Genomic DNA, 21,364 nt, shown 5'->3' on the forward strand with positions numbered 1-21,364 from the left:
GAGCGAGAGGGAGACAAACCCACGCCTACACAAGACATTTTGTCACCCAAGCCAACCCTTGAAAAGGCTGCTTTGCAGAGCCAAAACAAGAAGAATGGTGCGTTTTGCAGCCGCCGCCCACTGCAATGAATCTGAATAACTCCTCCTTTAGGGCGCAAGCAACTCCCCTCCCCCTTGCAGTCTTTCCAATTCACGATACAAAAAGACGGACAGGACAGGTTGCCTGACTTTCCGTCACTGCCACCCTTTGCCATCCTTACCCGTAGAAAGCCCTTTCATCATCCCCAAACCCTAATCTTTTCCCTTTCCTTCCCAGCCCCCAAACCCTGCCCTCTGTACCTTTCTCACCACCCGCTTCCCTTCTCCTGTCATCCCCCTACCACCCGGGAAAAAAAGAGATTGCCCCCTCCTTCCACTAGCCCACCCTCCCACCCAAAGAACAACTTCTTCTGCGCAGCTTGTTTTCTAGGCAGCAGCGCTATTGTGATGTCATCGGGGGGCATTGTGACAAGCCGCCAGTGTTCCGTCTCTTCATGTTGTGCACAGTTCAAACGGAAAATACATCAACAGGCAGACTACAGAAAAGCTTACTATCAAAGGTTAGAGGGGGGCTTTCTCAGAGGGCTTTTTACAGTTTTTCTATTCCCAATTAGCCGTTTAAGTGTACTTATTGAAAGTAGTAATTCTTTCATAGGCCGCCCTTTCTTAGTATTTGACGTTCCTTATATTGCGGTATGAGGCTTCGCAGTAGGTTGCAAACATTCATCACCCATGACTGTCCCCAATTGAGCTCAGAAGCTCAATGTCTATCATGACCTCTCTTTTAGAATGTCCAAGAGCAAGCAAACTATTCCTCCAGGAGAGGGCGCCAACAGACTACTAAAGAGATCATCATTACTCAAAGAAAACCCCAAAAACCAATGCATGATAGGAATAAACAGGTAACTTTCTTTGGAGTGGAAGCGGAGAGATCGCACCAGATGCCAATTCTAGATGTTATCACACCTGTGGTCACTGCAGCAGCAGGTGAATCCACTTTGTCCAAAAGGGATCTATTCCATTCAATTGCAAATGATCTAGATAAGACAGAGAACTGCAGCACGGGGACATAGCCGAGTTGGTCAGGTTGAGTGGTGATGAGTTTGCTATTTGGATGAATAAAGAAAGTCAAAAGTGTGAAAGATAAAAAACAAAAGGAGGAAGTGTGAAAAGTGAATGGGCCAAATTGAGGTGCATATGAAGACGTATGCTTTCTTCCAATTCATTAAATCGGGCTAATATGAATCAGGTGAATTGAGTTCTGCTTTTGGAAACTGGGTTAAGAAGGGGTGCACCGTTCCTGGAGGTACTGCAATACCAGGTCAATGCGTGGAGTGGACAGAGCAAGCTCTTTTTCCATCTCCCTGTTCTAAAAATCCATTTAATATATGGTCCCCAGATAGGGGACGTATCAGATATTAAACTGATAAGAACAGATACTACACTTGATCTTAGCCAAAAGGCCGAGAAGCGATAACCAGAATTGGTTTGGGCCTCGAGTGGCACCCTGGCCTATGCCGGACACATCTTAGGGAGAGAGAGCGAGAGGGAGACAAACCCACGCCTACACAAGACATTTTGTCACCCAAGCCAACCCTTGAAAAGGCTGCTTTGCAGAGCCAAAACAAGAAGAATGGTGCGTTTTGCAGCCGCCGCCCACTGCAATGAATCTGAATAACTCCTCCTTTAGGGCGCAAGCAACTCCCCTCCCCCTTGCAGTCTTTCCAATTCACGATACAAAAAGACGGACAGGACAGGTTGCCTGACTTTCCGTCACTGCCACCCTTTGCCATCCTTACCCGTAGAAAGCCCTTTCATCATCCCCAAACCCTAATCTTTTCCCTTTCCTTCCCAGCCCCCAAACCCTGCCCTCTGTACCTTTCTCACCACCCGCTTCCCTTCTCCTGTCATCCCCCTACCACCCGGGAAAAAAAGAGATTGCCCCCTCCTTCCACTAGCCCACCCTCCCACCCAAAGAACAACTTCTTCTGCGCAGCTTGTTTTCTAGGCAGCAGCGCTATTGTGATGTCATCGGGGGGCATTGTGACAAGCCGCCAGTGTTCCGTCTCTTCATGTTGTGCACAGTTCAAACGGAAAATACATCAACAGGCAGACTACAGAAAAGCTTACTATCAAAGGTTAGAGGGGGGCTTTCTCAGAGGGCTTTTTACAGTTTTTCTATTCCCAATTAGCCGTTTAAGTGTACTTATTGAAAGTAGTAATTCTTTCATAGGCCGCCCTTTCTTAGTATTTGACGTTCCTTATATTGCGGTATGAGGCTTCGCAGTAGGTTGCAAACATTCATCACCCATGACTGTCCCCAATTGAGCTCAGAAGCTCAATGTCTATCATGACCTCTCTTTTAGAATGTCCAAGAGCAAGCAAACTATTCCTCCAGGAGAGGGCGCCAACAGACTACTAAAGAGATCATCATTACTCAAAGAAAACCCCAAAAACCAATGCATGATAGGAATAAACAGGTAACTTTCTTTGGAGTGGAAGCGGAGAGATCGCACCAGATGCCAATTCTAGATGTTATCACACCTGTGGTCACTGCAGCAGCAGGTGAATCCACTTTGTCCAAAAGGGATCTATTCCATTCAATTGCAAATGATCTAGATAAGACAGAGAACTGCAGCACGGGGACATAGCCGAGTTGGTCAGGTTGAGTGGTGATGAGTTTGCTATTTGGATGAATAAAGAAAGTCAAAAGTGTGAAAGATAAAAAACAAAAGGAGGAAGTGTGAAAAGTGAATGGGCCAAATTGAGGTGCATATGAAGACGTATGCTTTCTTCCAATTCATTAAATCGGGCTAATATGAATCAGGTGAATTGAGTTCTGCTTTTGGAAACTGGGTTAAGAAGGGGTGCACCGTTCCTGGAGGTACTGCAATACCAGGTCAATGCGTGGAGTGGACAGAGCAAGCTCTTTTTCCATCTCCCTGTTCTAAAAATCCATTTAATATATGGTCCCCAGATAGGGGACGTATCAGATATTAAACTGATAAGAACAGATACTACACTTGATCTTAGCCAAAAGGCCGAGAAGCGATAACCAGAATTGGTTTGGGCCTCGAGTGGCACCCTGGCCTATGCCGGACACATCTTAGGGAGAGAGAGCGAGAGGGAGACAAACCCACGCCTACACAAGACATTTTGTCACCCAAGCCAACCCTTGAAAAGGCTGCTTTGCAGAGCCAAAACAAGAAGAATGGTGCGTTTTGCAGCCGCCGCCCACTGCAATGAATCTGAATAACTCCTCCTTTAGGGCGCAAGCAACTCCCCTCCCCCTTGCAGTCTTTCCAATTCACGATACAAAAAGACGGACAGGACAGGTTGCCTGACTTTCCGTCACTGCCACCCTTTGCCATCCTTACCCGTAGAAAGCCCTTTCATCATCCCCAAACCCTAATCTTTTCCCTTTCCTTCCCAGCCCCCAAACCCTGCCCTCTGTACCTTTCTCACCACCCGCTTCCCTTCTCCTGTCATCCCCCTACCACCCGGGAAAAAAAGAGATTGCCCCCTCCTTCCACTAGCCCACCCTCCCACCCAAAGAACAACTTCTTCTGCGCAGCTTGTTTTCTAGGCAGCAGCGCTATTGTGATGTCATCGGGGGGCATTGTGACAAGCCGCCAGTGTTCCGTCTCTTCATGTTGTGCACAGTTCAAACGGAAAATACATCAACAGGCAGACTACAGAAAAGCTTACTATCAAAGGTTAGAGGGGGGCTTTCTCAGAGGGCTTTTTACAGTTTTTCTATTCCCAATTAGCCGTTTAAGTGTACTTATTGAAAGTAGTAATTCTTTCATAGGCCGCCCTTTCTTAGTATTTGACGTTCCTTATATTGCGGTATGAGGCTTCGCAGTAGGTTGCAAACATTCATCACCCATGACTGTCCCCAATTGAGCTCAGAAGCTCAATGTCTATCATGACCTCTCTTTTAGAATGTCCAAGAGCAAGCAAACTATTCCTCCAGGAGAGGGCGCCAACAGACTACTAAAGAGATCATCATTACTCAAAGAAAACCCCAAAAACCAATGCATGATAGGAATAAACAGGTAACTTTCTTTGGAGTGGAAGCGGAGAGATCGCACCAGATGCCAATTCTAGATGTTATCACACCTGTGGTCACTGCAGCAGCAGGTGAATCCACTTTGTCCAAAAGGGATCTATTCCATTCAATTGCAAATGATCTAGATAAGACAGAGAACTGCAGCACGGGGACATAGCCGAGTTGGTCAGGTTGAGTGGTGATGAGTTTGCTATTTGGATGAATAAAGAAAGTCAAAAGTGTGAAAGATAAAAAACAAAAGGAGGAAGTGTGAAAAGTGAATGGGCCAAATTGAGGTGCATATGAAGACGTATGCTTTCTTCCAATTCATTAAATCGGGCTAATATGAATCAGGTGAATTGAGTTCTGCTTTTGGAAACTGGGTTAAGAAGGGGTGCACCGTTCCTGGAGGTACTGCAATACCAGGTCAATGCGTGGAGTGGACAGAGCAAGCTCTTTTTCCATCTCCCTGTTCTAAAAATCCATTTAATATATGGTCCCCAGATAGGGGACGTATCAGATATTAAACTGATAAGAACAGATACTACACTTGATCTTAGCCAAAAGGCCGAGAAGCGATAACCAGAATTGGTTTGGGCCTCGAGTGGCACCCTGGCCTATGCCGGACACATCTTAGGGAGAGAGAGCGAGAGGGAGACAAACCCACGCCTACACAAGACATTTTGTCACCCAAGCCAACCCTTGAAAAGGCTGCTTTGCAGAGCCAAAACAAGAAGAATGGTGCGTTTTGCAGCCGCCGCCCACTGCAATGAATCTGAATAACTCCTCCTTTAGGGCGCAAGCAACTCCCCTCCCCCTTGCAGTCTTTCCAATTCACGATACAAAAAGACGGACAGGACAGGTTGCCTGACTTTCCGTCACTGCCACCCTTTGCCATCCTTACCCGTAGAAAGCCCTTTCATCATCCCCAAACCCTAATCTTTTCCCTTTCCTTCCCAGCCCCCAAACCCTGCCCTCTGTACCTTTCTCACCACCCGCTTCCCTTCTCCTGTCATCCCCCTACCACCCGGGAAAAAAAGAGATTGCCCCCTCCTTCCACTAGCCCACCCTCCCACCCAAAGAACAACTTCTTCTGCGCAGCTTGTTTTCTAGGCAGCAGCGCTATTGTGATGTCATCGGGGGGCATTGTGACAAGCCGCCAGTGTTCCGTCTCTTCATGTTGTGCACAGTTCAAACGGAAAATACATCAACAGGCAGACTACAGAAAAGCTTACTATCAAAGGTTAGAGGGGGGCTTTCTCAGAGGGCTTTTTACAGTTTTTCTATTCCCAATTAGCCGTTTAAGTGTACTTATTGAAAGTAGTAATTCTTTCATAGGCCGCCCTTTCTTAGTATTTGACGTTCCTTATATTGCGGTATGAGGCTTCGCAGTAGGTTGCAAACATTCATCACCCATGACTGTCCCCAATTGAGCTCAGAAGCTCAATGTCTATCATGACCTCTCTTTTAGAATGTCCAAGAGCAAGCAAACTATTCCTCCAGGAGAGGGCGCCAACAGACTACTAAAGAGATCATCATTACTCAAAGAAAACCCCAAAAACCAATGCATGATAGGAATAAACAGGTAACTTTCTTTGGAGTGGAAGCGGAGAGATCGCACCAGATGCCAATTCTAGATGTTATCACACCTGTGGTCACTGCAGCAGCAGGTGAATCCACTTTGTCCAAAAGGGATCTATTCCATTCAATTGCAAATGATCTAGATAAGACAGAGAACTGCAGCACGGGGACATAGCCGAGTTGGTCAGGTTGAGTGGTGATGAGTTTGCTATTTGGATGAATAAAGAAAGTCAAAAGTGTGAAAGATAAAAAACAAAAGGAGGAAGTGTGAAAAGTGAATGGGCCAAATTGAGGTGCATATGAAGACGTATGCTTTCTTCCAATTCATTAAATCGGGCTAATATGAATCAGGTGAATTGAGTTCTGCTTTTGGAAACTGGGTTAAGAAGGGGTGCACCGTTCCTGGAGGTACTGCAATACCAGGTCAATGCGTGGAGTGGACAGAGCAAGCTCTTTTTCCATCTCCCTGTTCTAAAAATCCATTTAATATATGGTCCCCAGATAGGGGACGTATCAGATATTAAACTGATAAGAACAGATACTACACTTGATCTTAGCCAAAAGGCCGAGAAGCGATAACCAGAATTGGTTTGGGCCTCGAGTGGCACCCTGGCCTATGCCGGACACATCTTAGGGAGAGAGAGCGAGAGGGAGACAAACCCACGCCTACACAAGACATTTTGTCACCCAAGCCAACCCTTGAAAAGGCTGCTTTGCAGAGCCAAAACAAGAAGAATGGTGCGTTTTGCAGCCGCCGCCCACTGCAATGAATCTGAATAACTCCTCCTTTAGGGCGCAAGCAACTCCCCTCCCCCTTGCAGTCTTTCCAATTCACGATACAAAAAGACGGACAGGACAGGTTGCCTGACTTTCCGTCACTGCCACCCTTTGCCATCCTTACCCGTAGAAAGCCCTTTCATCATCCCCAAACCCTAATCTTTTCCCTTTCCTTCCCAGCCCCCAAACCCTGCCCTCTGTACCTTTCTCACCACCCGCTTCCCTTCTCCTGTCATCCCCCTACCACCCGGGAAAAAAAGAGATTGCCCCCTCCTTCCACTAGCCCACCCTCCCACCCAAAGAACAACTTCTTCTGCGCAGCTTGTTTTCTAGGCAGCAGCGCTATTGTGATGTCATCGGGGGGCATTGTGACAAGCCGCCAGTGTTCCGTCTCTTCATGTTGTGCACAGTTCAAACGGAAAATACATCAACAGGCAGACTACAGAAAAGCTTACTATCAAAGGTTAGAGGGGGGCTTTCTCAGAGGGCTTTTTACAGTTTTTCTATTCCCAATTAGCCGTTTAAGTGTACTTATTGAAAGTAGTAATTCTTTCATAGGCCGCCCTTTCTTAGTATTTGACGTTCCTTATATTGCGGTATGAGGCTTCGCAGTAGGTTGCAAACATTCATCACCCATGACTGTCCCCAATTGAGCTCAGAAGCTCAATGTCTATCATGACCTCTCTTTTAGAATGTCCAAGAGCAAGCAAACTATTCCTCCAGGAGAGGGCGCCAACAGACTACTAAAGAGATCATCATTACTCAAAGAAAACCCCAAAAACCAATGCATGATAGGAATAAACAGGTAACTTTCTTTGGAGTGGAAGCGGAGAGATCGCACCAGATGCCAATTCTAGATGTTATCACACCTGTGGTCACTGCAGCAGCAGGTGAATCCACTTTGTCCAAAAGGGATCTATTCCATTCAATTGCAAATGATCTAGATAAGACAGAGAACTGCAGCACGGGGACATAGCCGAGTTGGTCAGGTTGAGTGGTGATGAGTTTGCTATTTGGATGAATAAAGAAAGTCAAAAGTGTGAAAGATAAAAAACAAAAGGAGGAAGTGTGAAAAGTGAATGGGCCAAATTGAGGTGCATATGAAGACGTATGCTTTCTTCCAATTCATTAAATCGGGCTAATATGAATCAGGTGAATTGAGTTCTGCTTTTGGAAACTGGGTTAAGAAGGGGTGCACCGTTCCTGGAGGTACTGCAATACCAGGTCAATGCGTGGAGTGGACAGAGCAAGCTCTTTTTCCATCTCCCTGTTCTAAAAATCCATTTAATATATGGTCCCCAGATAGGGGACGTATCAGATATTAAACTGATAAGAACAGATACTACACTTGATCTTAGCCAAAAGGCCGAGAAGCGATAACCAGAATTGGTTTGGGCCTCGAGTGGCACCCTGGCCTATGCCGGACACATCTTAGGGAGAGAGAGCGAGAGGGAGACAAACCCACGCCTACACAAGACATTTTGTCACCCAAGCCAACCCTTGAAAAGGCTGCTTTGCAGAGCCAAAACAAGAAGAATGGTGCGTTTTGCAGCCGCCGCCCACTGCAATGAATCTGAATAACTCCTCCTTTAGGGCGCAAGCAACTCCCCTCCCCCTTGCAGTCTTTCCAATTCACGATACAAAAAGACGGACAGGACAGGTTGCCTGACTTTCCGTCACTGCCACCCTTTGCCATCCTTACCCGTAGAAAGCCCTTTCATCATCCCCAAACCCTAATCTTTTCCCTTTCCTTCCCAGCCCCCAAACCCTGCCCTCTGTACCTTTCTCACCACCCGCTTCCCTTCTCCTGTCATCCCCCTACCACCCGGGAAAAAAAGAGATTGCCCCCTCCTTCCACTAGCCCACCCTCCCACCCAAAGAACAACTTCTTCTGCGCAGCTTGTTTTCTAGGCAGCAGCGCTATTGTGATGTCATCGGGGGGCATTGTGACAAGCCGCCAGTGTTCCGTCTCTTCATGTTGTGCACAGTTCAAACGGAAAATACATCAACAGGCAGACTACAGAAAAGCTTACTATCAAAGGTTAGAGGGGGGCTTTCTCAGAGGGCTTTTTACAGTTTTTCTATTCCCAATTAGCCGTTTAAGTGTACTTATTGAAAGTAGTAATTCTTTCATAGGCCGCCCTTTCTTAGTATTTGACGTTCCTTATATTGCGGTATAAGGCTTCGCAGTAGGTTGCAAACATTCATCACCCATGACTGTCCCCAATTGAGCTCAGAAGCTCAATGTCTATCATGACCTCTCTTTTAGAATGTCCAAGAGCAAGCAAACTATTCCTCCAGGAGAGGGCGCCAACAGACTACTAAAGAGATCATCATTACTCAAAGAAAACCCCAAAAACCAATGCATGATAGGAATAAACAGGTAACTTTCTTTGGAGTGGAAGCGGAGAGATCGCACCAGATGCCAATTCTAGATGTTATCACACCTGTGGTCACTGCAGCAGCAGGTGAATCCACTTTGTCCAAAAGGGATCTATTCCATTCAATTGCAAATGATCTAGATAAGACAGAGAACTGCAGCACGGGGACATAGCCGAGTTGGTCAGGTTGAGTGGTGATGAGTTTGCTATTTGGATGAATAAAGAAAGTCAAAAGTGTGAAAGATAAAAAACAAAAGGAGGAAGTGTGAAAAGTGAATGGGCCAAATTGAGGTGCATATGAAGACGTATGCTTTCTTCCAATTCATTAAATCGGGCTAATATGAATCAGGTGAATTGAGTTCTGCTTTTGGAAACTGGGTTAAGAAGGGGTGCACCGTTCCTGGAGGTACTGCAATACCAGGTCAATGCGTGGAGTGGACAGAGCAAGCTCTTTTTCCATCTCCCTGTTCTAAAAATCCATTTAATATATGGTCCCCAGATAGGGGACGTATCAGATATTAAACTGATAAGAACAGATACTACACTTGATCTTAGCCAAAAGGCCGAGAAGCGATAACCAGAATTGGTTTGGGCCTCGAGTGGCACCCTGGCCTATGCCGGACACATCTTAGGGAGAGAGAGCGAGAGGGAGACAAACCCACGCCTACACAAGACATTTTGTCACCCAAGCCAACCCTTGAAAAGGCTGCTTTGCAGAGCCAAAACAAGAAGAATGGTGCGTTTTGCAGCCGCCGCCCACTGCAATGAATCTGAATAACTCCTCCTTTAGGGCGCAAGCAACTCCCCTCCCCCTTGCAGTCTTTCCAATTCACGATACAAAAAGACGGACAGGACAGGTTGCCTGACTTTCCGTCACTGCCACCCTTTGCCATCCTTACCCGTAGAAAGCCCTTTCATCATCCCCAAACCCTAATCTTTTCCCTTTCCTTCCCAGCCCCCAAACCCTGCCCTCTGTACCTTTCTCACCACCCGCTTCCCTTCTCCTGTCATCCCCCTACCACCCGGGAAAAAAAGAGATTGCCCCCTCCTTCCACTAGCCCACCCTCCCACCCAAAGAACAACTTCTTCTGCGCAGCTTGTTTTCTAGGCAGCAGCGCTATTGTGATGTCATCGGGGGGCATTGTGACAAGCCGCCAGTGTTCCGTCTCTTCATGTTGTGCACAGTTCAAACGGAAAATACATCAACAGGCAGACTACAGAAAAGCTTACTATCAAAGGTTAGAGGGGGGCTTTCTCAGAGGGCTTTTTACAGTTTTTCTATTCCCAATTAGCCGTTTAAGTGTACTTATTGAAAGTAGTAATTCTTTCATAGGCCGCCCTTTCTTAGTATTTGACGTTCCTTATATTGCGGTATGAGGCTTCGCAGTAGGTTGCAAACATTCATCACCCATGACTGTCCCCAATTGAGCTCAGAAGCTCAATGTCTATCATGACCTCTCTTTTAGAATGTCCAAGAGCAAGCAAACTATTCCTCCAGGAGAGGGCGCCAACAGACTACTAAAGAGATCATCATTACTCAAAGAAAACCCCAAAAACCAATGCATGATAGGAATAAACAGGTAACTTTCTTTGGAGTGGAAGCGGAGAGATCGCACCAGATGCCAATTCTAGATGTTATCACACCTGTGGTCACTGCAGCAGCAGGTGAATCCACTTTGTCCAAAAGGGATCTATTCCATTCAATTGCAAATGATCTAGATAAGACAGAGAACTGCAGCACGGGGACATAGCCGAGTTGGTCAGGTTGAGTGGTGATGAGTTTGCTATTTGGATGAATAAAGAAAGTCAAAAGTGTGAAAGATAAAAAACAAAAGGAGGAAGTGTGAAAAGTGAATGGGCCAAATTGAGGTGCATATGAAGACGTATGCTTTCTTCCAATTCATTAAATCGGGCTAATATGAATCAGGTGAATTGAGTTCTGCTTTTGGAAACTGGGTTAAGAAGGGGTGCACCGTTCCTGGAGGTACTGCAATACCAGGTCAATGCGTGGAGTGGACAGAGCAAGCTCTTTTTCCATCTCCCTGTTCTAAAAATCCATTTAATATATGGTCCCCAGATAGGGGACGTATCAGATATTAAACTGATAAGAACAGATACTACACTTGATCTTAGCCAAAAGGCCGAGAAGCGATAACCAGAATTGGTTTGGGCCTCGAGTGGCACCCTGGCCTATGCCGGACACATCTTAGGGAGAGAGAGCGAGAGGGAGACAAACCCACGCCTACACAAGACATTTTGTCACCCAAGCCAACCCTTGAAAAGGCTGCTTTGCAGAGCCAAAACAAGAAGAATGGTGCGTTTTGCAGCCGCCGCCCACTGCAATGAATCTGAATAACTCCTCCTTTAGGGCGCAAGCAACTCCCCTCCCCCTTGCAGTCTTTCCAATTCACGATACAAAAAGACGGACAGGACAGGTTGCCTGACTTTCCGTCACTGCCACCCTTTGCCATCCTTACCCGTAGAAAGCCCTTTCATCATCCCCAAACCCTAATCTTTTCCCTTTCCTTCCCAGCCCCCAAACCCTGCCCTCTGTACCTTTCTCACCACCCGCTTCCCTTCTCCTGTCATCCCCCTACCACCCGGGAAAAAAAGAGATTGCCCCCTCCTTCCACTAGCCCACCCTCCCACCCAAAGAACAACTTCTTCTGCGCAGCTTGTTTTCTAGGCAGCAGCGCTATTGTGATGTCATCGGGGGGCATTGTGACAAGCCGCCAGTGTTCCGTCTCTTCATGTTGTGCACAGTTCAAACGGAAAATACATCAACAGGCAGACTACAGAAAAGCTTACTATCAAAGGTTAGAGGGGGGCTTTCTCAGAGGGCTTTTTACAGTTTTTCTATTCCCAATTAGCCGTTTAAGTGTACTTATTGAAAGTAGTAATTCTTTCATAGGCCGCCCTTTCTTAGTATTTGACGTTCCTTATATTGCGGTATGAGGCTTCGCAGTAGGTTGCAAACATTCATCACCCATGACTGTCCCCAATTGAGCTCAGAAGCTCAATGTCTATCATGACCTCTCTTTTAGAATGTCCAAGAGCAAGCAAACTATTCCTCCAGGAGAGGGCGCCAACAGACTACTAAAGAGATCATCATTACTCAAAGAAAACCCCAAAAACCAATGCATGATAGGAATAAACAGGTAACTTTCTTTGGAGTGGAAGCGGAGAGATCGCACCAGATGCCAATTCTAGATGTTATCACACCTGTGGTCACTGCAGCAGCAGGTGAATCCACTTTGTCCAAAAGGGATCTATTCCATTCAATTGCAAATGATCTAGATAAGACAGAGAACTGCAGCACGGGGACATAGCCGAGTTGGTCAGGTTGAGTGGTGATGAGTTTGCTATTTGGATGAATAAAGAAAGTCAAAAGTGTGAAAGATAAAAAACAAAAGGAGGAAGTGTGAAAAGTGAATGGGCCAAATTGAGGTGCATATGAAGACGTATGCTTTCTTCCAATTCATTAAATCGGGCTAATATGAATCAGGTGAATTGAGTTCTGCTTTTGGAAACTGGGTTAAGAAGGGGTGCACCGTTCCTGGAGGTACTGCAATACCAGGTCAATGCGTGGAGTGGACAGAGCAAGCTCTTTTTCCATCTCCCTGTTCTAAAAATCCATTTAATATATGGTCCCCAGATAGGGGACGTATCAGATATTAAACTGATAAGAACAGATACTACACTTGATCTTAGCCAAAAGGCCGAGAAGCGATAACCAGAATTGGTTTGGGCCTCGAGTGGCACCCTGGCCTATGCCGGACACATCTTAGGGAGAGAGAGCGAGAGGGAGACAAACCCACGCCTACACAAGACATTTTGTCACCCAAGCCAACCCTTGAAAAGGCTGCTTTGCAGAGCCAAAACAAGAAGAATGGTGCGTTTTGCAGCCGCCGCCCACTGCAATGAATCTGAATAACTCCTCCTTTAGGGCGCAAGCAACTCCCCTCCCCCTTGCAGTCTTTCCAATTCACGATACAAAAAGACGGACAGGACAGGTTGCCTGACTTTCCGTCACTGCCACCCTTTGCCATCCTTACCCGTAGAAAGCCCTTTCATCATCCCCAAACCCTAATCTTTTCCCTTTCCTTCCCAGCCCCCAAACCCTGCCCTCTGTACCTTTCTCACCACCCGCTTCCCTTCTCCTGTCATCCCCCTACCACCCGGGAAAAAAAGAGATTGCCCCCTCCTTCCACTAGCCCACCCTCCCACCCAAAGAACAACTTCTTCTGCGCAGCTTGTTTTCTAGGCAGCAGCGCTATTGTGATGTCATCGGGGGGCATTGTGACAAGCCGCCAGTGTTCCGTCTCTTCATGTTGTGCACAGTTCAAACGGAAAATACATCAACAGGCAGACTACAGAAAAGCTTACTATCAAAGGTTAGAGGGGGGCTTTCTCAGAGGGCTTTTTACAGTTTTTCTATTCCCAATTAGCCGTTTAAGTGTACTTATTGAAAGTAGTAATTCTTTCATAGGCCGCCCTTTCTTAGTATTTGACGTTCCTTATATTGCGGTATGAGGCTTCGCAGTAGGTTGCAAACATTCATCACCCATGACTGTCCCCAATTGAGCTCAGAAGCTCAATGTCTATCATGACCTCTCTTTTAGAATGTCCAAGAGCAAGCAAACTATTCCTCCAGGAGAGGGCGCCAACAGACTACTAAAGAGATCATCATTACTCAAAGAAAACCCCAAAAACCAATGCATGATAGGAATAAACAGGTAACTTTCTTTGGAGTGGAAGCGGAGAGATCGCACCAGATGCCAATTCTAGATGTTATCACACCTGTGGTCACTGCAGCAGCAGGTGAATCCACTTTGTCCAAAAGGGATCTATTCCATTCAATTGCAAATGATCTAGATAAGACAGAGAACTGCAGCACGGGGACATAGCCGAGTTGGTCAGGTTGAGTGGTGATGAGTTTGCTATTTGGATGAATAAAGAAAGTCAAAAGTGTGAAAGATAAAAAACAAAAGGAGGAAGTGTGAAAAGTGAATGGGCCAAATTGAGGTGCATATGAAGACGTATGCTTTCTTCCAATTCATTAAATCGGGCTAATATGAATCAGGTGAATTGAGTTCTGCTTTTGGAAACTGGGTTAAGAAGGGGTGCACCGTTCCTGGAGGTACTGCAATACCAGGTCAATGCGTGGAGTGGACAGAGCAAGCTCTTTTTCCATCTCCCTGTTCTAAAAATCCATTTAATATATGGTCCCCAGATAGGGGACGTATCAGATATTAAACTGATAAGAACAGATACTACACTTGATCTTAGCCAAAAGGCCGAGAAGCGATAACCAGAATTGGTTTGGGCCTCGAGTGGCACCCTGGCCTATGCCGGACACATCTTAGGGAGAGAGAGCGAGAGGGAGACAAACCCACGCCTACACAAGACATTTTGTCACCCAAGCCAACCCTTGAAAAGGCTGCTTTGCAGAGCCAAAACAAGAAGAATGGTGCGTTTTGCAGCCGCCGCCCACTGCAATGAATCTGAATAACTCCTCCTTTAGGGCGCAAGCAACTCCCCTCCCCCTTGCAGTCTTTCCAATTCACGATACAAAAAGACGGACAGGACAGGTTGCCTGACTTTCCGTCACTGCCACCCTTTGCCATCCTTACCCGTAGAAAGCCCTTTCATCATCCCCAAACCCTAATCTTTTCCCTTTCCTTCCCAGCCCCCAAACCCTGCCCTCTGTACCTTTCTCACCACCCGCTTCCCTTCTCCTGTCATCCCCCTACCACCCGGGAAAAAAAGAGATTGCCCCCTCCTTCCACTAGCCCACCCTCCCACCCAAAGAACAACTTCTTCTGCGCAGCTTGTTTTCTAGGCAGCAGCGCTATTGTGATGTCATCGGGGGGCATTGTGACAAGCCGCCAGTGTTCCGTCTCTTCATGTTGTGCACAGTTCAAACGGAAAATACATCAACAGGCAGACTACAGAAAAGCTTACTATCAAAGGTTAGAGGGGGGCTTTCTCAGAGGGCTTTTTACAGTTTTTCTATTCCCAATTAGCCGTTTAAGTGTACTTATTGAAAGTAGTAATTCTTTCATAGGCCGCCCTTTCTTAGTATTTGACGTTCCTTATATTGCGGTATGAGGCTTCGCAGTAGGTTGCAAACATTCATCACCCATGACTGTCCCCAATTGAGCTCAGAAGCTCAATGTCTATCATGACCTCTCTTTTAGAATGTCCAAGAGCAAGCAAACTATTCCTCCAGGAGAGGGCGCCAACAGACTACTAAAGAGATCATCATTACTCAAAGAAAACCCCAAAAACCAATGCATGATAGGAATAAACAGGTAACTTTCTTTGGAGTGGAAGCGGAGAGATCGCACCAGATGCCAATTCTAGATGTTATCACACCTGTGGTCACTGCAGCAGCAGGTGAATCCACTTTGTCCAAAAGGGATCTATTCCATTCAATTGCAAATGATCTAGATAAGACAGAGAACTGCAGCACGGGGACATAGCCGAGTTGGTCAGGTTGAGTGGTGATGAGTTTGCTATTTGGATGAATAAAGAAAGTCAAAAGTGTGAAAGATAAAAAACAAAAGGAGGAAGTGTGAAAAGTGAATGGGCCAAATTGAGGTGCATATGAAGACGTATGCTTTCTTCCAATTCATTAAATCGGGCTAATATGAATCAGGTGAATTGAGTTCTGCTTTTGGAAACTGGGTTAAGAAGGGGTGCACCGTTCCTGGAGGTACTGCAATACCAGGTCAATGCGTGGAGTGGACAGAGCAAGCTCTTTTTCCATCTCCCTGTTCTAAAAATCCATTTAATATATGGTCCCCAGATAGGGGACGTATCAGATATTAAACTGATAAGAACAGATACTACACTTGATCTTAGCCAAAAGGCCGAGAAGCGATAACCAGAATTGGTTTGGGCCTCGAGTGGCACCCTGGCCTATGCCGGACACATCTTAGGGAGAGAGAGCGAGAGGGAGACAAACCCACGCCTACACAAGACATTTTGTCACCCAAGCCAACCCTTGAAAAGGCTGCTTTGCAGAGCCAAAACAAGAAGAATGGTGCGTTTTGCAGCCGCCGCCCACTGCAATGAATCTGAATAACTCCTCCTTTAGGGCGCAAGCAACTCCCCTCCCCCTTGCAGTCTTTCCAATTCACGATACAAAAAGACGGACAGGACAGGTTGCCTGACTTTCCGTCACTGCCACCCTTTGCCATCCTTACCCGTAGAAAGCCCTTTCATCATCCCCAAACCCTAATCTTTTCCCTTTCCTTCCCAGCCCCCAAACCCTGCCCTCTGTACCTTTCTCACCACCCGCTTCCCTTCTCCTGTCATCCCCCTACCACCCGGGAAAAAAAGAGATTGCCCCCTCCTTCCACTAGCCCACCCTCCCACCCAAAGAACAACTTCTTCTGCGCAGCTTGTTTTCTAGGCAGCAGCGCTATTGTGATGTCATCGGGGGGCATTGTGACAAGCCGCCAGTGTTCCGTCTCTTCATGTTGTGCACAGTTCAAACGGAAAATACATCAACAGGCAGACTACAGAAAAGCTTACTATCAAAGGTTAGAGGGGGGCTTTCTCAGAGGGCTTTTTACAGTTTTTCTATTCCCAATTAGCCGTTTAAGTGTACTTATTGAAAGTAGTAATTCTTTCATAGGCCGCCCTTTCTTAGTATTTGACGTTCCTTATATTGCGGTATGAGGCTTCGCAGTAGGTTGCAAACATTCATCACCCATGACTGTCCCCAATTGAGCTCAGAAGCTCAATGTCTATCATGACCTCTCTTTTAGAATGTCCAAGAGCAAGCAAACTATTCCTCCAGGAGAGGGCGCCAACAGACTACTAAAGAGATCATCATTACTCAAAGAAAACCCCAAAAACCAATGCATGATAGGAATAAACAGGTAACTTTCTTTGGAGTGGAAGCGGAGAGATCGCACCAGATGCCAATTCTAGATGTTATCACACCTGTGGTCACTGCAGCAGCAGGTGAATCCACTTTGTCCAAAAGGGATCTATTCCATTCAATTGCAAATGATCTAGATAAGACAGAGAACTGCAGCACGGGGACATAGCCGAGTTGGTCAGGTTGAGTGGTGATGAGTTTGCTATTTGGATGAATAAAGAAAGTCAAAAGTGTGAAAGATAAAAAACAAAAGGAGGAAGTGTGAAAAGTGAATGGGCCAAATTGAGGTGCATATGAAGACGTATGCTTTCTTCCAATTCATTAAATCGGGCTAATATGAATCAGGTGAATTGAGTTCTGCTTTTGGAAACTGGGTTAAGAAGGGGTGCACCGTTCCTGGAGGTACTGCAATACCAGGTCAATGCGTGGAGTGGACAGAGCAAGCTCTTTTTCCATCTCCCTGTTCTAAAAATCCATTTAATATATGGTCCCCAGATAGGGGACGTATCAGATATTAAACTGATAAGAACAGATACTACACTTGATCTTAGCCAAAAGGCCGAGAAGCGATAACCAGAATTGGTTTGGGCCTCGAGTGGCACCCTGGCCTATGCCGGACACATCTTAGGGAGAGAGAGCGAGAGGGAGACAAACCCACGCCTACACAAGACATTTTGTCACCCAAGCCAACCCTTGAAAAGGCTGCTTTGCAGAGCCAAAACAAGAAGAATGGTGCGTTTTGCAGCCGCCGCCCACTGCAATGAATCTGAATAACTCCTCCTTTAGGGCGCAAGCAACTCCCCTCCCCCTTGCAGTCTTTCCAATTCACGATACAAAAAGACGGACAGGACAGGTTGCCTGACTTTCCGTCACTGCCACCCTTTGCCATCCTTACCCGTAGAAAGCCCTTTCATCATCCCCAAACCCTAATCTTTTCCCTTTCCTTCCCAGCCCCCAAACCCTGCCCTCTGTACCTTTCTCACCACCCGCTTCCCTTCTCCTGTCATCCCCCTACCACCCGGGAAAAAAAGAGATTGCCCCCTCCTTCCACTAGCCCACCCTCCCACCCAAAGAACAACTTCTTCTGCGCAGCTTGTTTTCTAGGCAGCAGCGCTATTGTGATGTCATCGGGGGGCATTGTGACAAGCCGCCAGTGTTCCGTCTCTTCATGTTGTGCACAGTTCAAACGGAAAATACATCAACAGGCAGACTACAGAAAAGCTTACTATCAAAGGTTAGAGGGGGGCTTTCTCAGAGGGCTTTTTACAGTTTTTCTATTCCCAATTAGCCGTTTAAGTGTACTTATTGAAAGTAGTAATTCTTTCATAGGCCGCCCTTTCTTAGTATTTGACGTTCCTTATATTGCGGTATGAGGCTTCGCAGTAGGTTGCAAACATTCATCACCCATGACTGTCCCCAATTGAGCTCAGAAGCTCAATGTCTATCATGACCTCTCTTTTAGAATGTCCAAGAGCAAGCAAACTATTCCTCCAGGAGAGGGCGCCAACAGACTACTAAAGAGATCATCATTACTCAAAGAAAACCCCAAAAACCAATGCATGATAGGAATAAACAGGTAACTTTCTTTGGAGTGGAAGCGGAGAGATCGCACCAGATGCCAATTCTAGATGTTATCACACCTGTGGTCACTGCAGCAGCAGGTGAATCCACTTTGTCCAAAAGGGATCTATTCCATTCAATTGCAAATGATCTAGATAAGACAGAGAACTGCAGCACGGGGACATAGCCGAGTTGGTCAGGTTGAGTGGTGATGAGTTTGCTATTTGGATGAATAAAGAAAGTCAAAAGTGTGAAAGATAAAAAACAAAAGGAGGAAGTGTGAAAAGTGAATGGGCCAAATTGAGGTGCATATGAAGACGTATGCTTTCTTCCAATTCATTAAATCGGGCTAATATGAATCAGGTGAATTGAGTTCTGCTTTTGGAAACTGGGTTAAGAAGGGGTGCACCGTTCCTGGAGGTACTGCAATACCAGGTCAATGCGTGGAGTGGACAGAGCAAGCTCTTTTTCCATCTCCCTGTTCTAAAAATCCATTTAATATATGGTCCCCAGATAGGGGACGTATCAGATATTAAACTGATAAGAACAGATTTTTTTTTTTTATTTAATGAAGCTTTCCAAAGCACCGCAAAAATGCATGACCGAAGTCACACCAAAAACAGTGCAAAGGCTAGGATTCGTGTGGACCCCTCCGTGAGAAGAGGATCCCCAAAAATCAACCCCGTCCCTCCGAGCCAGAAGGCCACAGCGAGGGTCAGGGATCTTCGGTGCTCCCCCAAGCCGAAGCCTGGTTGAGCCTTGTTGTTGCTCCCAGCGTCCACCGAGGCATCTTACCCAAGTGGAGTAGGGAGCTACTAGTCGTTGGTTTCGCAGCCGAGACTGCCCGGACCGTCAACCGGTGTTGGTTTCTCAGCCCAAGGCTAACCGGACCTCCAACCGGGTGTTGGTTTCTCAGCCCAAGGCTGACCGGACCTCCAACCGGGTGTTGGTTTCTCAGCCCAAGGCTAACCGGACCTCCAACCGGGTGTTGGTTTCTCAGCCAAAGCTGACCCGGACCTCCAACCGGGTGTTGGTTTCTCAGCCCAAAGCTGACCGGACCTCCGACCGGGATTATAAAAATTTCCCTTCTTAGCCAGAAGGCCGGGATAGGGCAATATGCTTGGAAAGTATGAATAGGCAAGGCGCGGCGTGCGACAGAGTCTGAGGCTTACCAGGGTCCCAACCTAGCAAGTTCAGACTCCCTCCAGGGTGTCCATTCCTGGGGCACATTGCACCATAACCCCCACACTTACTCAGTCTAATAGCCTCGATCCTGGTAGGGCCATGGTTTCCTCTAGATGGATATACTATCCTCCCAAAGTACTAACAAGCGCAACCTTCCAGTGTGCATTGCATCATTGTACTAAGGTGGCCGGAGCCTTAAACCACCTTTTCGAACGATACTACACTTGATCTTAGCCAAAAGGCCGAGAAGCGATAACCAGAATTGGTTTGGGCCTCGAGTGGCACCCTGGCCTATGCCGGACACATCTTAGGGAGAGAGAGCGAGAGGGAGACAAACCCACGCCTACACAAGACATTTTGTCACCCAAGCCAACCCTTGAAAAGGCTGCTTTGCAGAGCCAAAACAAGAAGAATGGTGCGTTTTGCAGCCGCCGCCCACTGCAATGAATCTGAATAACTCCTCCTTTAGGGCGCAAGCAACTCCCCTCCCCCTTGCAGTCTTTCCAATTCACGATACAAAAAGACGGACAGGACAGGTTGCCTGACTTTCCGTCACTGCCACCCTTTGCCATCCTTACCCGTAGAAAGCCCTTTCATCATCCCCAAACCCTAATCTTTTCCCTTTCCTTCCCAGCCCCCAAACCCTGCCCTCTGTACCTTTCTCACCACCCGCTTCCCTTCTCCTGTCATCCCCCTACCACCCGGGAAAAAAAGAGATTGCCCCCTCCTTCCACTAGCCCACCCTCCCACCCAAAGAACAACTTCTTCTGCGCAGCTTGTTTTCTAGGCAGCAGCGCTATTGTGATGTCATCGGGGGGCATTGTGACAAGCCGCCAGTGTTCCGTCTCTTCATGTTGTGCACAGTTCAAACGGAAAATACATCAACAGGCAGACTACAGAAAAGCTTACTATCAAAGGTTAGAGGGGGGCTTTCTCAGAGGGCTTTTTACAGTTTTTCTATTCCCAATTAGCCGTTTAAGTGTACTTATTGAAAGTAGTAATTCTTTCATAGGCCGCCCTTTCTTAGTATTTGACGTTCCTTATATTGCGGTATGAGGCTTCGCAGTAGGTTGCAAACATTCATCACCCATGACTGTCCCCAATTGAGCTCAGAAGCTCAATGTCTATCATGACCTCTCTTTTAGAATGTCCAAGAGCAAGCAAACTATTCCTCCAGGAGAGGGCGCCAACAGACTACTAAAGAGATCATCATTACTCAAAGAAAACCCCAAAAACCAATGCATGATAGGAATAAACAGGTAACTTTCTTTGGAGTGGAAGCGGAGAGATCGCACCAGATGCCAATTCTAGATGTTATCACACCTGTGGTCACTGCAGCAGCAGGTGAATCCACTTTGTCCAAAAGGGATCTATTCCATTCAATTGCAAATGATCTAGATAAGACAGAGAACTGCAGCACGGGGACATAGCCGAGTTGGTCAGGTTGAGTGGTGATGAGTTTGCTATTTGGATGAATAAAGAAAGTCAAAAGTGTGAAAGATAAAAAACAAAAGGAGGAAGTGTGAAAAGTGAATGGGCCAAATTGAGGTGCATATGAAGACGTATGCTTTCTTCCAATTCATTAAATCGGGCTAATATGAATCAGGTGAATTGAGTTCTGCTTTTGGAAACTGGGTTAAGAAGGGGTGCACCGTTCCTGGAGGTACTGCAATACCAGGTCAATGCGTGGAGTGGACAGAGCAAGCTCTTTTTCCATCTCCCTGTTCTAAAAATCCATTTAATATATGGTCCCCAGATAGGGGACGTATCAGATATTAAACTGATAAGAACAGATACTACACTTGATCTTAGCCAAAAGGCCGAGAAGCGATAACCAGAATTGGTTTGGGCCTCGAGTGGCACCCTGGCCTATGCCGGACACATCTTAGGGAGAGA

The 21,364-nt window shown here is 46.6% G+C and overlaps 12 non-coding genes and 2 pseudogenes across 12 annotated transcripts; all 14 read right to left on the minus strand.

The window, feature by feature from the left end:
• Nucleotides 1–1,323: 1,323 nt before the first annotated feature.
• On the minus strand, nt 1,324–1,514 carry LOC142282671 (U2 spliceosomal RNA). Its single transcript, XR_012744533.1, has one exon. It is a non-coding gene; the product is annotated as a U2 spliceosomal RNA (small nuclear RNA).
• Nucleotides 1,515–2,901: 1,387 nt separating this feature from the next.
• Nucleotides 2,902–3,092, minus strand: LOC142282681 (U2 spliceosomal RNA). Its single transcript, XR_012744541.1, has one exon. It is a non-coding gene; the product is annotated as a U2 spliceosomal RNA (small nuclear RNA).
• Nucleotides 3,093–4,479: 1,387 nt separating this feature from the next.
• On the minus strand, nt 4,480–4,670 carry LOC142282682 (U2 spliceosomal RNA). Its single transcript, XR_012744542.1, has one exon. It is a non-coding gene; the product is annotated as a U2 spliceosomal RNA (small nuclear RNA).
• A 1,387-nt stretch (nt 4,671–6,057) lies between these two features.
• Nucleotides 6,058–6,248, minus strand: LOC142282683 (U2 spliceosomal RNA). The gene has a single exon (XR_012744543.1). It is a non-coding gene; the product is annotated as a U2 spliceosomal RNA (small nuclear RNA).
• Nucleotides 6,249–7,635: 1,387 nt separating this feature from the next.
• On the minus strand, nt 7,636–7,826 carry LOC142282684 (U2 spliceosomal RNA). Its single transcript, XR_012744544.1, has one exon. It is a non-coding gene; the product is annotated as a U2 spliceosomal RNA (small nuclear RNA).
• Nucleotides 7,827–9,213: 1,387 nt separating this feature from the next.
• Nucleotides 9,214–9,404, minus strand: LOC142282672 (U2 spliceosomal RNA). Its single transcript, XR_012744534.1, has one exon. It is a non-coding gene; the product is annotated as a U2 spliceosomal RNA (small nuclear RNA).
• A 1,387-nt stretch (nt 9,405–10,791) lies between these two features.
• LOC142282673 (U2 spliceosomal RNA) lies at nt 10,792–10,982 on the minus strand. Its single transcript, XR_012744535.1, has one exon. It is a non-coding gene; the product is annotated as a U2 spliceosomal RNA (small nuclear RNA).
• A 1,387-nt stretch (nt 10,983–12,369) lies between these two features.
• LOC142282674 (U2 spliceosomal RNA) lies at nt 12,370–12,560 on the minus strand. Its single transcript, XR_012744536.1, has one exon. It is a non-coding gene; the product is annotated as a U2 spliceosomal RNA (small nuclear RNA).
• A 1,387-nt stretch (nt 12,561–13,947) lies between these two features.
• LOC142282675 (U2 spliceosomal RNA) lies at nt 13,948–14,138 on the minus strand. The gene has a single exon (XR_012744537.1). It is a non-coding gene; the product is annotated as a U2 spliceosomal RNA (small nuclear RNA).
• Nucleotides 14,139–15,525: 1,387 nt separating this feature from the next.
• Nucleotides 15,526–15,716, minus strand: LOC142282676 (U2 spliceosomal RNA). Its single transcript, XR_012744538.1, has one exon. It is a non-coding gene; the product is annotated as a U2 spliceosomal RNA (small nuclear RNA).
• A 1,387-nt stretch (nt 15,717–17,103) lies between these two features.
• LOC142282677 (U2 spliceosomal RNA) lies at nt 17,104–17,294 on the minus strand. The gene has a single exon (XR_012744539.1). It is a non-coding gene; the product is annotated as a U2 spliceosomal RNA (small nuclear RNA).
• Nucleotides 17,295–18,681: 1,387 nt separating this feature from the next.
• LOC142282679 (U2 spliceosomal RNA) lies at nt 18,682–18,883 on the minus strand (annotated as a pseudogene).
• Nucleotides 18,884–19,580: 697 nt separating this feature from the next.
• LOC142282680 (U2 spliceosomal RNA) lies at nt 19,581–19,722 on the minus strand (annotated as a pseudogene).
• A 1,387-nt stretch (nt 19,723–21,109) lies between these two features.
• On the minus strand, nt 21,110–21,300 carry LOC142282678 (U2 spliceosomal RNA). Its single transcript, XR_012744540.1, has one exon. It is a non-coding gene; the product is annotated as a U2 spliceosomal RNA (small nuclear RNA).
• Between the last annotated feature and the right edge of the window lie 64 nt (nt 21,301–21,364).

Source organism: Anomaloglossus baeobatrachus, unplaced genomic scaffold, assembly GCF_048569485.1.
Source record: "Anomaloglossus baeobatrachus isolate aAnoBae1 unplaced genomic scaffold, aAnoBae1.hap1 Scaffold_5177, whole genome shotgun sequence".
In the NCBI taxonomy this organism is placed as follows: domain Eukaryota; kingdom Metazoa; phylum Chordata; class Amphibia; order Anura; family Aromobatidae; genus Anomaloglossus; species Anomaloglossus baeobatrachus.